At 35.6% G+C, this 15,217-nt stretch overlaps 1 pseudogene; it reads left to right on the plus strand.

The window, feature by feature from the left end:
* The first annotated feature begins 5,617 nt into the window (after positions 1-5,617).
* On the plus strand, positions 5,618-6,733 carry LOC129045494 (transmembrane protein 138-like; annotated as a pseudogene).
* Positions 6,734-15,217: the final 8,484 nt, after the last annotated feature.

Below are 15,217 nucleotides of genomic sequence, written 5' to 3' on the forward strand. Positions count from 1 at the left end.
TATACCCTAGGACTTAGTGGTCCCCCTTCTAAAATATACACCCAACATAGATGTATACACATGCTTAGTAACAGACATGTATAAAAATATTCATAGCAGCACAGTTCTAAATAGGCCTGGACTGGAAACTGCCTAAATGCCCATCAAGAAGGGAATGCATAAAAACATTTTGGTCTATTCATACAATGGGAATAATGCAGCAAGAAGAATGAATGAAGTTTAACTTTATGTACCAACCACATATCTCACCAATATAATGTTTTGTCTGTTTGCAATGCCTCCTTTATCTGTTGAGCACTTCCTACTTTTTTATACCACAAGATGTTCCAAACTCATCTTGCTTTCTCCTTGCCATGCAATCAACCATTTCTTTAAGGAAGCTGGACTCTTTTAACTGAGAATAGATTTAAAAACCAGTATCAAGAAAATTGGGGTGCTCATTTTCTCCTGCGGTGCCACTGCTTCTAGGATCTCTCCAAAGATGGACCTAGAGAGTAATGAGTTCTTGTAGATACTACCCATTTCACACCAACACCCTGGGGTTTATTCTAGCTTTCCCTTTTCTTTACGTCTAACTACATTCTCTAACAATTGAGCCTTGACTTTCATCATAATATATTAATTTGCTCGATCTTCAAATATACATGGTGCTTGAACTGTTAAACTATAAGCCTGTAAAAAATATCTAGATTACAATAATTGTGTAGGTTTTTTTTCTTTAATCTTTAGTAGATAATCAAAAGACAATAGTTACATCAATTATTTTCTTCTCTATCATAATTACTATGATTTATCAACATCTCTGTCAAATGAGGTTTTAGCTTGTGGACTTAAATTATACTTGGTCCAATAAGTAGCATTGTTACCCTTACTTTCTTCAGTTTCTAGTTGCCTAATATAACTTTAGACATTCCTTAAAAAATTTGTCTTTGTAAATCACTTTGTCTTCATCTGCCTCTTGAAAATAACCACATCTTGTTTTGTGAGCAAATTCAGTATCTTTTTTTAATAGGTAAACTAAACTTGTTCCCATTTATTTTTCTGCCAAATATATTTGGCTTTATTTCTGTAACAATATTTTATAATTATAGGTTTTATATTTTAATTTCATGCTTCTTTATATGATACAATCTCATTTTAACTAAAGTGTATTTTGGAAGGCTTGTATTTTTGTTCTAGTTACTACCTTTGTACTTGTAAGTTATGAATGCCCTTAGTTCCCAGTTTCCATACACCAACTTTTAATATCTGGTTTGTCAGTTTTTAATGGGATCCTTTATTTCCTATCTTTTGCCTATTCATGTGTCAAGCACTAATATAATGTTATACATCAATTTAAAAAGAATCAATGAGCTCATCCAAATTCCTTCTTTTTCCTCCCATTAAAAAAAGTTGTACTAGGTCACCATCTATGGATTTTGTACATTAGTAGTCTGTCCTCATCTCCAGTTTTCAGCATTAAGTTTAAATTGCATACATTAAAATGTTCAGTATCCATCCGTTTGTTGAAATTTCCCCAGGCATCTCTTGCTTTAATGGAGCTCATTCTAATTTCCCCAAGAAGGTCTCATTAGTAAAGAATTCCCTAAGTTCATATATGTTTAAAACTTTTTCTATAACCTTTTTAAGGAATATTTAACTAGATATAAAATCCTTGGTTCACACTTTCTTTTAATGATGTTTTGCGTACCCTGCTCCATTATGGTCTTGCTCTGAATGTTGCTTTTCAAAAATTGAATATCAGTCTAATTCCTTTTTGCCCTGTAAGTTATTTTATCTTTTTGGCTAAAGAACTTGAATATTTTTTCATCTCTTTTTTCAAAGTTTAATAGTTTTTCTAGGATACTTCTAAGACCTAATCATTCTGAGATCATTTTCTCCTATTTGCCCTTTAATTTGTAGATTCAGGTCTTCATTTATTTTCAAAAAGACACTTGAGATTCTAGTTTAAAATCTTGGTTATATTCCATTATTCCCCACCCCCCAAGGGGTACCTCTCTTTTTCCTTTTTTTCTCTCCAATACTATGTCTCAAAGACAGCCACTTCACATTGTAAGAACTTAAGTTTCTTCTGTGATAATTCTGAACACTTTATTTTATAAAGTATTTTCACTATTATACTTGTCATACTTTTTTTTTTTTTTAAGATTCTATTTTGACAGAGAGAGAGAGAGAGAGTGCACAAGCAGGGGGAGTAGCAGAGGCAGAGGGAGAAGCAGACTCCTCGCTGACCTGAGAGCCTGACCTGAGTCTCGATCCCACGATCCTGGGATCATGACCTGAGCCGAAGGCAGACGCTTAACCATCTGAGCCACCCAGGCACCCCATACTTGTCATACTCTTAATGGCAGTTGGTTTAGATTAACTTTAGATCACTAGCTCCTCTGTTCTCTCCTCCTAGCACTTCCTCCTTCACCCCTTTCTCCCTCTCACTCTTCCCTTTTCTCATCATCTCTTTCTCTCTGCTCTTTTCACACAAAGCCTTGCAGCAGGGCTAATACACAGTGCACACTGGAATCTAGCGACTTCTCTTTTCTCCCTACTTTTAATTTTACACAGTTTGGGCATTCTCCATTTTCAACTTGTGAAAGCTGAAGGCGTGATTTTAGTACATTCTTTTTTCTTTTTTTTGCTTTAGGAAAAAGTATTTGCAGATACAGACCTAGGTAGCTACCATTGTGTTATCTACCTGGAAACCTTTTAAATATATTCTGTGATACAAGAGCAAATCTATATATAATTTCATTTTTTCTCTTTCATACCAAAATGCAATCACACTATGCATACTATTATGTATTCCTTTTTTAAAAACTCTACGTGTATCTTGAAAATCTTTCCATAGCAGTTTTTTATTTTTAAAGATTTTATTTATTTATTTGACAGGGAGAGACACAGCAAGAGAGGGAACACAAGCAGGGGGAGTGGGAGAGGGAGAAGCAGGCTTCCCGTTGAGCAGAGAGCCCGATGCGGGGCTCGATCCCAGGACCCTGGGACCATGACCTGAGCCGAAGGCAGACGCTTAACAACTGAGCCACCCAGGTGCCCCTCCATGGCAGTTTAGACTTATTATTTATCATATATAATGGACAGGTTGCTAAAAATTTTTACATGGTGCTAAATTAAACAGAGTTAGAAGAAAAAACCAGAATTAGGAACAGTGTACTCAGTATCAATGGAACTTAAAGTTGGAATACCAACAATAATTCCTACGGAAAAATACTAGTATTAGGTAAGCATGGCAGATCATCAAATAGTGGAGCACTGTAATAAATATATGATCTTACCTAAAAAAAAAAAAAAATGAAGTACCTCAACAGAGGGGATGTAAGGAAGAGCCAAAGGTACTGAACTATAGGAAGATTAGAGAAGACCCCACCCAATAACACTTCTAAGTCAAAGCCTGTGGCAAAAAAAAGAAGAATGTGGAGTGGGATTTGCATCATGTATGCGCAGCACCTTGTTGCTTTCAGGTGGCACTTTCTGTTGCATTCAACTGCTGGTACTTGGTAGCACAAAATATTAAACTGCTGGGAAAATTCTCATATGTATCAACATACAGTCCATCTAAAAGTGATAATCATTCCTCTATTTACTAATCACATATGAACTTATTTGTATTTCATCAATAGATTCTATTTAGTTCCATTTCACTCCCCTTACACACAACTGAAATCTTAAATAGAATTTCAAAACAATATCCTATGTCAGCTATTTTCAACCTCACTTATAGAGGTGCCTAATGTCATGAATTTCTAAGGTTCTTGTGTATACGCCATTCAAATTATTCATTTGTTTGGATTTTTTTTATTTCTGACCCTGGATTCAGTTTTCTTGTTCCATTAATGACATGCTTTCCATCTTCTTAAGGTTCTTGGTCATCATCTCCCCCATTTTCTTTGGTTTTACAGATTTATACTTTTTGTTTGAAGCCAGTGACATTTTTATTGATATAAACCACCTATTGATTATGCAAGTCTCCTGAAATATTCAATGTGCAATTATTCTTATAATTAACATAACTATTAATAAAAAGGAAAACACTATCTTCCTTCTAAGGTTACTAGCGTATACATTCTGCTAAAAAAAAAAAAAATTAAAACCACAAAGACAGAACTCTCAATGTAACGTTTTGGTTAACAATGTGAGATTTTGAGTGGAACAATCTAGATTTGAATTTTGGTTTTGGCCTTTACTAGCTGTGCAACTTTCAACAGGTAGCTTAACCTTTTTGATCTTCAATTTTTACATGTATAGATTTATTAGGCACATTAAATGTGAGTAGAGATATTCACAAGACTTCATAAATGCTACATTTATAAATGCACTCAGAGGATACATTCAGTAACTTAGTTTTTTCCCTCTTTTCAAACTTTATAGGATACATATTAGCATGACTCAACAATTAGCTAGAAAATAACCCTAATGAGATAAATGGGATAGGTTTGACCCTAGCATGGGTCATTGCTAGAAAATGTACTCATTTTTAATTTTTGCTGTGTAGAGTTTGAACAGTGGAGGAAAGAGGAGCTATGTTCAAGCATGCTTACCGTCTTGCAAAGAGTCAATTATAGCTGTCTTGGATGGTGATGAATGCCTTCTATTACATAGTAAAAAAGCTGAGTGTGAATATAACTAATGAATATGACACCACAACTTTATGGAAGAATTTTATAAACCTTTCCCATGTGCTTCTGAATATACTATATATATAACCTAGAATTCTATTGTTAATAATGTTAGCCAATCACGAACCTAAAATCATATTTAGGAAATTGGAGACAGCGGTGAAAGTCAAGGATTTCTTGAGTCAGCAACACTGTCACTTCATTGGATTCTTTTTCTCTTGAGACTAATATAGAGCTTAGTGATTTTGTTTAGTCAGCCTTGCGGTTCAAGGTTTCTTCTTTATCAGCACCCTTTCATATGATCCTCGAATACAGTAATAAGGATTACAGAGTACTACCTAATTTAGTCTTTTGGGCAAAGATTGAAATTTCCTACAACTTTATCATCAGCAGTAATGGACAAACTTCAGAAACCTTAAATATGTCTTAAACTGCTTTCACATCATTATCCATCTGTCCAGAGGATCTTTATTTTTGAATATGGATTTCACAAGTGAACTATTTCTCTTAGTGTCTTCTACAAAAAGTTTCTGTACAGCATAAGTAATAAAAGACCCTTACTTCAAAATGTTAAGCCTAAAGTTGTAAGCCTGATTTACTTCTTCTTAGAATGGCTGGATTACCTAGTTGTGTGTGTGTGTCTTCATAAAATCTCACATACATATTCAATAATGTAACTGTTCTAATGTTAATAAAACCCTTGTAATTTTAGTAACTTTTAACTAGCATTTTAGATTGATATAAAATGTATCTTTTAATATAGTTTAATCAAATTGTATCATTTCCCAGTATAATATGTAAATATTATACTGGCTTTCCTGTAAACACAGGTCTTTCGATTAGACACGTTTAATTCTATATAAGTCATACATTTCATATCTCATAAGTAGGTCAGGATATGTTTGAGATATGGATTGCTAACATAGATAAGTCATTCATATTCATCTTTCATTCATTCAACATGTTTTCTTTGTGCTTACTATATAGCAGGCATGTTTTTAAGGGTCTGCGGATACAGCAAAAAGAAAATAAATGAAGAAATTTCCAACAAATGTGGAGCTTGCATTTTAGGAGTAGTGGGAGAAAGACAGTAAGTTAACACACATGCACATGCAAACGTGCATGCACTTACACAATCACACACACACACTGTAACTAAGAAAATTGGAATAGGTGAGCAATGTAGAAGACAGGAGACTAAAAAGTAGTTGCCGGGCCTGGGAAATTAAGTCCGGGGCTTTGGGGCGGCCCGCTCCTAGCGCACCAAGGTGCCGACTCCCAACTCCCATTTCCTCCAGAGGCATTTCTTCCTCAAGGAGCGCCTCAGCTCGCCCCGTCCCTCACCTGCCCATGGTGTGGAAACCTAAGGGTTCCAGCAGAGGCGAAGCCTCTCTCCTGGGGCTGGCCCTTAGCAAGGCTCTGCCTTGTGTGCAGTAGGCCTTGGGCGGCAGCTGGGAGGCTCAAGAGCTGGAGGAGTGATGCTGTGAAGGTAGGAGAAGAGCGGACCCAGGTAAGCAGGGGCCCAAACAAGGCGGCCGGCTGGCCACTGAGTGCTGTGGGAAAGCTGAGGACCAGAGGCTGCATCCGCCATCTACTTGCGGGGTTTAAAACCAGTTTCCAGAAGTCAGGATGGCGTCCCTGTGACACCCGATGTAGAGGGTCTTTGAAGCCCTTGTCTTAGAGCTCAGGAAACAGCCCTGATGGAACCTAGGTGCTCCACTCAGCAAAAGGAAGAGGCTCCAGACCGGTAACCATAGCCGCTGCTCTCCCTACACGCCCTGCCGCTGTCCTATGAGCTCTTCGTTCATTCCTTCGCAGAGCTACTCCCAATGGCTCCTACCATCCTGCTGGTGTTTTTCCTCATCCAGGACACTGCGTTCTCTTCAACTTCATCATCATTTTCCTCCTGTTCTTCAACACCTTTGTCTTCCAGGCTGGCCTGGTCAAGCTTGTATTCAGTAAGTTCAAAAGGACCATCATCCTCACAGCTGTGTTCTTCACCCTCCGCATCTCCCTTCATGTCTGGGTCACGAAACTCCAACTGCTTTGTCCGGACAGAGGGAACTCAAACGCTGTTTGTATCCCAGAGACTAGCACAGCAGTGTTAGACCGTTACTTCCACAAACGGACAGCTCTGAGACTGGGTGATTCTCGCTCTTGCCAGGACTCTTTGTAACTGCACAAGTTCACCAAGTCCAAAGGTGACCAATTCTTGCCACATTGATGGATGCCTTTCCTAACTCATAGAGGCTGCATCTGTGCCTCTGTGGGATGGGGGTTGGCCCCATGCACACGAAACAGTTTCACTTACCTAGGACAGGCTCAGGCCACTTGTGTTCAGCAGTTAAGCAGGAAGATCCTCCCTCTTGCAAATTGAAGTGTTCCCCAATACAGACTTCAGTACATAACTGTCCCTAGCCTCCCACCTCCATTCTCCCCCTTTCCTTCCTGCTCTCCACCCCTCTTCCTCACAGAAGGCTTACACATTATCCTTGGGAAGCTGTCACTTTGCCTGGTACAGGAGGGGCTCCTGGCACCTGCTTTCTTTGCGCCAAACACTAAATAAGGACTGGAGGTCGTGAAGAGTGACATTTCTAAACTCCTAGTTCCAATTTTAGTATATGTGCTGCTGAAGCGAGCACTCTAAACTCCTAACTGATCAGACAGTAGACATTTAGATTTTATACCCAAGGCACTTTTTTTTTTTATACTTTAAAGATAGGAAATAAATTGAATTCTTTTTCCATAAAAAAACAGATGCTCATTTGAAAAATCAGTATTAGAATTCTGAAGCCTAAGGGTTCATGCATAAACTAACATTAGAGTAATCTGTACATAAGTTCCATCTTTTTAAAGTGGTTTTATTTTTCATTATGGTAACATTTAGTGACTATAAAATTATTAGAGTTCAGATGTTAATAGTCTAGATGTATATATTGATAAATATATACAAAAGTATATCCCTTGAGTTTTACTGTCCTACATTTTATACACTTGTATAGAATTTTTGATGATTTTAAGAAATAGCAAAAATATTTGTACCACACATAAGCATATGTGTGAACATATGCGTGCCCATGTGTGTGTTGTATGGAAAGAAGGTATACCCTAGTGTGTTCATCTTGTTTCTAAAAACAAAGCTTGGGTATAAATCTTATCTCCTGATAGACACTTCTTTGCAATCCTTTTCTTATCAGTATAACATTTGTTCTGTGGCCATGACCTTGGTATATTTATCAGATACTGTTTCTTACACAGTATGCCATTCACCCATCTATCAAGCACGTGCTAAGTAGAACTAGATTAAAATAAATTAATCCATGGTAATTTTCATTATTAATACATTACTATGTTGGGGGAGCCTGGGTAACAGGGTAAATTGGCTTTCTTTTGACAAAAGTTTTAGAAAATGCACTTTAACCCAAATGAAAAATATTTTACTGCTGAAATTTCAAATATGTGACCTGTCAATCAACAAGGATTTTATATATATGAGCCTTCTCATTTTTTTATCTCCTGTAAGGTTAACCATGATTTTTATGTATCATGCGTATTATATACATATAATATGTGCATATTATGTAACAGCAGATATTTTTGTATGATTTTTAATATGCATCACACACACACACACACACACACACGAAATAACAGCACTAAAAAGGTAAGAACTAGCTTTCAGGTTTTCCTAACCTGAGAATTACCTCCTTGCCTTTTTAGGGATCATGAGACTGCCTCACAGAAGATATTTGCTTTATTTATTTTTTAAAGATTTATTTATGTATTTATTTGAGAGACAGAGAGAAAGTGAGCAAGCACACAGAGGCAGAGGGAGAGGGAGAAACAGACTCCCCACTGAGCAGGGAGCCCGAGGCAGGCCTCAATCCCAGGGCCCTGAGATCATTACCTGAGCTGAAGGCAGTCGCTTAACTGACTGAGCCACCCAGGTGCCCTGACATTGGCTTTAAAAGTCAAGAGAAATACTGCGGAGTTCCACCAGATTTGTGTTTAAAAGTAAAAGTCTAAGTGCTGCTACATGCAGAAAATAATTTCAAATAAATCTAACAATTGTAATTTTTATTAATGTCACTATCATTGGGCCAAACAGACCAAAGGGGAGGTTCCTAGGAATATTCCTACCAAAAATATAATTCTACAAAGATGGGTAGAAAGTATGTAATAGAACTGCTCTGGCTAATGCTTTATGGGAAAAAAAAAAAAAAATGATGGTCACTTCTCTGGTACACGCATTATTTTATTAATTTATTCTGTGCCCTGTTCTTTTTTTTTTAGATGGTGCATATACTCAGAAAATAGCCCAAGTCATTCTTTGTTGACAGAGAAAAATTATAAGTTACTATTTACTATTAAACTAGATTTAAATTTGAAATAGCAGTACATTACTTCTTTCTCCATGAGCACCCTAGGAGACCTATTTCACATTTTTATGTTTTATAGATACAGGTTAAGTACTTCTTTCCCAATTCAGCTATAAACAATACTGAAATTGGTGTTTATAATTCTCATTCAAGTGTTTTATACTTTTACATGTTTGTTCATTAAAGTATGTATTGATATGTGCATTCTCAAAATCTTTATTAATGGAACTTGATACTTTTCCAACTCGATCTTTTCCTTCAATATCTTATTGTAGAGATGAAGAATGATACATGTAGATGTTGACTGTATTCTATTGCATGCATTCATCAGTTTAGCTACCTAAGATTAAACAAATCCACACTGAGATAAACTACATATAAAAGCATTCCAGTACTTCACGCATTTTACATCACCTTGAGAGACAATGTGGTAAGAAAAGAGCTGAAATGATTACCACTTCATTTTACCTCCTTCTTTGATTCACACTTAAATAAGAAACATTTTTTTTTTACTACTACCAGTACGGTTATTTTTATTTAAAGAGAGTTAAGATATGAATCCTCTAGCTATAAATTGTAGATAGGTAAATCAAGGATTTAGTATGTCTACTGGCCTCAGACTGCAATGCAGTTTGTAGTACACCTGTCAGAGATAAACACGGCACTGGATCATAACCCTATGATTCATATTAGATTAAATCAGGCACTGTGTTATCAGATGTTTTCTGTATTACATGGATCTGGAGCTTAAGAATCATTTTTTAGCATAAAGAATATTTAGTATAACATATTTTATGACCGCTGCACAGATCATTTCACCAGGAGAGCCTTAAAATAGGTCTGTGCCCCATGAAGTTGCATATGCCATGTTTTATGGAGAATCTTATAAGGATTCCTTCTCGGAACTGATAATCATTTTAAAATGAATTACATTCTAATGTATTTTCAAATAGGGCATCTTAGCATATTCTTCTACATTTCTCTAAAATGGGAGAGGTGAGTATTTGTATCCAAGAAGGTGAGTTTTCTTATGACACCAGATGGGCTAAATAGGAAGTAAAGCATTTTTCAAGGAAATAAACTATTTTATATGTAACTCAGAGTTGCTGGAGTACACTCATATTCATGTTTTCCCTTAGGAAAAAAAAAAAAAGGTTTGATATTAGCGAAACAACATATTTCATTTTCAAGCACGCACAAGATCAGAGGAAGATGGTTAAGTCCATTCAACGGTTTTTGTTTAGCTCCTCAAATACTTTGACTCCACCACAGTTTGGAGCTAAACATCCCCTCTTTATACCTAGCTTGGGCTTTGAGAATCTCTGAAATACTGTGCTAAGAAGGATTGAAGAATATATTCAAATCATATTAAATATGCATTTTAGTGTAGAATATCACTAAATATACAAAAAAAAATCAAAAACCTTAAAACCTTACATGCATCTCAAAATTATGATTTACATTGGTCTGTTCCAATTGTTCTATCTTCTCTCATTGAGAAAACTCTCATTCTGAAAGTAAATATTTTATTACCACCTTGACAAAAAAAGGTGTTTTTTCTCTCTCACGATTTTCAATGGTGTCTTTTTGATTTGATTTTTTAAAGCTAAAATCCTGCCTCCTGTTTCCAACTACTTTAATACATTTTATTACTAAATAATTTAAATTTTGCTTTATTCACTCATTTTTTTATCCTACATTCTTTTCCTCTCATCTGTTCTTTCCTTATGAATTCCTGCTTGAATTTCATGAATTTGTGTCCTATTATGAATTTTAAAAAAGGTAACTTAGAAAATGGATTTAAGTTTTATTTAAATTTGTTAACACAGTGTAAATATTAGTTTCAGGTGTACAATACAGTGATTCAACACTTCCATAAGACACCCTGTGCTCATCATGAGAAGTGCCCTCCTTTATCCCCATCACCTACTTCACCCATCTCCACTCATAACCATTATTTTTTCTCTATAGTTAAGAGTCTGTTTCTTGGTGTCTCAATTTTTTTTCTTCGCTCACTTGTTTTCTTTTAAATTCTACATGAGTGAAATCATATGGTATTTGTCTTACTCATTTAGCATTATGTATTCTAGCTCCATCCACATCATTAAAAGTGGCACTATTTCATTCTTTATGGCTAATATCCCATTGTATATTATGTACAGTGGGATATTACTCAGCCATAAAAAATTATGAAATTTATTTGTACACACACACACACACACCTTCATCCATTCATCAGTTGACAGACATTTAGACTGTTTCCATAATTTGGCTATTGTAGATAATGTTCCATGTATCCCTTTGAATTATTATTTTTGGATTGTTTGGGTAAATACTTAGTAGTACAACTGAATTGTAGGGTAGTTCTATTTTTAACTTTTTGAAGAAACTCCATACTGTTTTCCAGAGTGGCTTCACCATTTTACACTCCCACCAACAATGCAAGAGAGTTTCCCTTTCTCCACATCCTGTTGTTTCAGGTTTCTTGATTCTAGTCATTCTGACAGGTTTGAGGTGACAGCTCATAGTTTTGTTTTGTATTTCCCTAATTATCAGTGATGTTGAGCATTTTTTTATGTGCCTGTTGGCCATTTGTATGTCTTCTTTGGAAGAAGGGCTATTCATGTCCTCTGCCCATTTTTTAATTAGGTAATTCATTTTGGAGGTGTTGAGTTTGATAAGTTCTTTATATATTTTGGATACTAACCCTTTATCAAATATGTCATTTGCAAATATCTTATCACATTCTGTAGTTTGTCTTTTAGTTTGTTGTTTCCTTCACTTTGCAGCAGCTTTTAATTTGATGAAGTACTTGATAACAACATGCAAAAGAATGAAACTGGACCACTTTCCTATACCATACACAAAAATAAATTCAAAATGGGTTAAATACTTGAATGTGAGACATAAAACCATAAAAATCCGATAGGAGAACTCAGGAAGTAACCTCTTTGACATTGGCTATAACAACTTCTTTCCAGATAGGTCTCCTGGGGCAAGGAAAACAAAAGTAATAATAAAGCAATGGGACTTCACCAAAGTAAGTTGTCTTCTGATTATTAATCAACTATCTTTTCTAAAGTATGGCCTGGCTCCCTCTTTTCAGAGCGACAGGTCTTCTTACCGGTCATGCAGACATACCCCCATGTCCTTTATGTGTTTGTTGTTGATTTTTTTTTTTGGTGATTGTCCCTTTTTTTCCACTTGCATAGTATATAATCAGAATTAGATTAATATGTATTTGGCAAGATATAAGAATTGTCCACTCAAAGACCTCCTATAAGAGGACTCATGCTCATTTTTACTCTTATAGCAGTAGTGAATGTTTATATGGAGTGGCCCAAACTTATCTACTATGTATTTTTTTGAGTGTCTATTAGACTCAGTTGGGAAGCCTTATTGCCTGATTCCTTAGAAAACAAACCTGTAATTCTCACTATACACATTACACGGTCTTTTCCTTTTTCTTCTTCCATTTCCAACAATTTGCTCAAGGAAAGTGTAATTTGGGGGTTGCAGTTAGCCACCCTCCCCCACAATGGGTATTTTAGCACAAGTAGTGATATACTGATTTTCACAGTAGTTTCAAGTACAACTATTTAAGACCAGATCTTCAAGTGCCATTTTAAAATGCTACCAGGCTAGAAAAGAATCACTAAAGAATGCCTCTTAAAACCCAGTAATTATTTCAAGACAAATAATACTCAAAATCATAGTTATTTTATGCCATTAGAAACAGACATGGGAATATAAACCCTGTGGATACAAAAAAGTAACAAGTCCCCTGCTAGATGAGATCCATGGTGGTTTTAACTTTTAACAGAGAAGTGAGAGGAGAAAGAAACCTCCCTAAAAGCTGTTAAGAGGAAAACAGCTGAAATTTAAACATGGGAAATGACTGTCCCTGGAGTTGAGGCAGAAGGGCCACTTGCTGCCAAGGGACAGCAAGGGGCCTGATAGAGTCTAAGGATGTATGTAGAGGAACAGGAGAAAGCTAACAGGTGGCTGAGCCTTACACAATGCATCAGGCCCTCTATCCTTCAATCCCAAATGAGTAACTTGACAGATGAAACAGTCTCATTTTTATGGGAAACCATTTACCTCAGTTTTTTTAATACAGAGTATCTCACATTTAATCAAATATTAAGAAATGTGAAAACATATTACTATCATAATAATACTACCAGACCCAGAAATGTCCAGCTGTTGGAATTATCAGAAATGGATTAAGGTAATATGATAAGCCTGTTAAATAATTTAGAGAAGAAAGGAAGCAACATGAGGGAAAAAATAATGCTTTTCAATAAAGAGATGGAAATTTTCAAAAGCACTGAATAGAAATGCTATGATAAAAAAACTCACATTAGGCATTAAGATTCATTTTTGGGGACTTTCAAGAGAACTGTAAATAGCAGATAAGGGATCAATGAATACATACATTTCAAATGAAATGTGGAAGAACTTATCTCCAGCAGACTTGCTAAATAAAACCTGTTAAAAGAATTTCTTTAGACTGAAGAGAAAGAATGCCATATAGAAAACTAATTCTGAAGAGATAACAATGCCTGGAAGAATAAATATGTGGTAAATATAACAACCTAAAAAAAAAAAAAAAAACCTAAAAAACCTCTTCATGAACTAGTAGTTGGCCTCATTAATATCCTTCCTTCAGTCTTTAATTAGGCAAAGAAAATCAGTAAATATATAGAAGATTGGAAGAACTGTACCAAGCATTTTGACTTAATTGATATAACATCACACCCAATATTGGTAAAATACACATTTCTCTCAAATGTACTGGAAATATTCAATGATAAAAGCCATATGCTGAGTCGCAAAACAAGTCACATTTTGTTAGAAGAGAATTTGTACAGAATTTGTTCTGAACTTTAGTAATATCAAATTCTAAATAACTAAGTAGTATAGATCTAGAAAATCTCCACAGGCTTGAAGATTATACGATCTATCTCTAATAGACCATGGGTCTAAAAAAAAATTAAAAACCCCAAAAATAATTGATAATAACAACTTAATAAAAGTTGTCTCATAAGCTGATCAGTGCTTAGATTCGTAGCATTAAATGCAATAAAGAAAAAGGAAGCAAGAGTCAAATCTAGGATATAAACTTCCACGTTAGTTGAGGGATGCCTGGTTGGCTCAGTGGGTGGAGCATGTGACCCTTGATGGGAGTTCAAACCTCACACTGGGTATAGAGATTACTCAAAAAAAAAAAAAAAAGAAAAAAAAAATCTTGGGGCGCCTGGGTGGCTCAGACAGTTAAGCGTCTGCCTTAGGCTCAGGTCATGATCTCCAGGTTCTGGGATCGAGCCCCGCATCGGGCTCCCTGCTCAGCAGCAAGTCGGCTTCTCTCTCTTCCTCTGCCCCTCCCCACTGCTCCTGCTCGCTCTCTTGCTCTTTATCTCGGTCTCAAATGAATAAATAATAAAAAAATTCTTTAAAAAAAAAATCTTAAAAAGAAGCTAGTTGACCAAAATCCCAGAGTCAAAGTTGTCAACATAAAAAACCCTTCTATTTACTTCATTTATTCTCTTAAAATTAAAGGAGGAACATTATATGCTGACTGCAAAAGATGTAGCACACACACTTGAGAAAATACAACAGACATTCATCATAAAATTGCTCAGTAAATTAAGGATACTAGTACATTTTCTCAACCTCATAAATCTCAAAAACAAAATTGAAACCCAAAACTATAGCTGATATCATAATTAATGCTGAAATACAGACCACCGTACCCATGATCAGGACCAAGACAACATGTTTCAGTCTTACCAGGGAAATTAAAACACTGTATCGAAGACCATATAGCTAGTTCAATAAGTCAATAGTCCTAAAGTCAAACTATACCTCAAAATAATATTTTAATAGCTAAGAAAATAGGAACCAGAATGGTATTTTGAAAATAAGATATTACAAAGACTGAATAACCACCAAAATAAACCACATAAGGAGTAATAAGGCTCTTATTTTCATGTCTTCTATATATATAGAAAAATACACACATATATACACACACGTATCTCAAACTCTTGTCAATATCACTATTATCTGAGGTTTTCCAAAATTAAATGTAGCAGCTGATCTGTTTTCAGTTTGCCTTCTCTACTAACAGGAAACTATGATACATATGTGGGGTTTTAATTCATCTGTAATGCTTGCTCAGAACTTTCAGAATCACTCAAGAGATGTGAT

The sequence above is a fragment of the Mirounga angustirostris genome, unplaced genomic scaffold (genome assembly GCF_029215605.1).
Source record: "Mirounga angustirostris isolate CCGP_5_RB_7025 unplaced genomic scaffold, mMirAng1.0.hap1 SCAF_12, whole genome shotgun sequence".
Taxonomy (NCBI): domain Eukaryota; kingdom Metazoa; phylum Chordata; class Mammalia; order Carnivora; family Phocidae; genus Mirounga; species Mirounga angustirostris.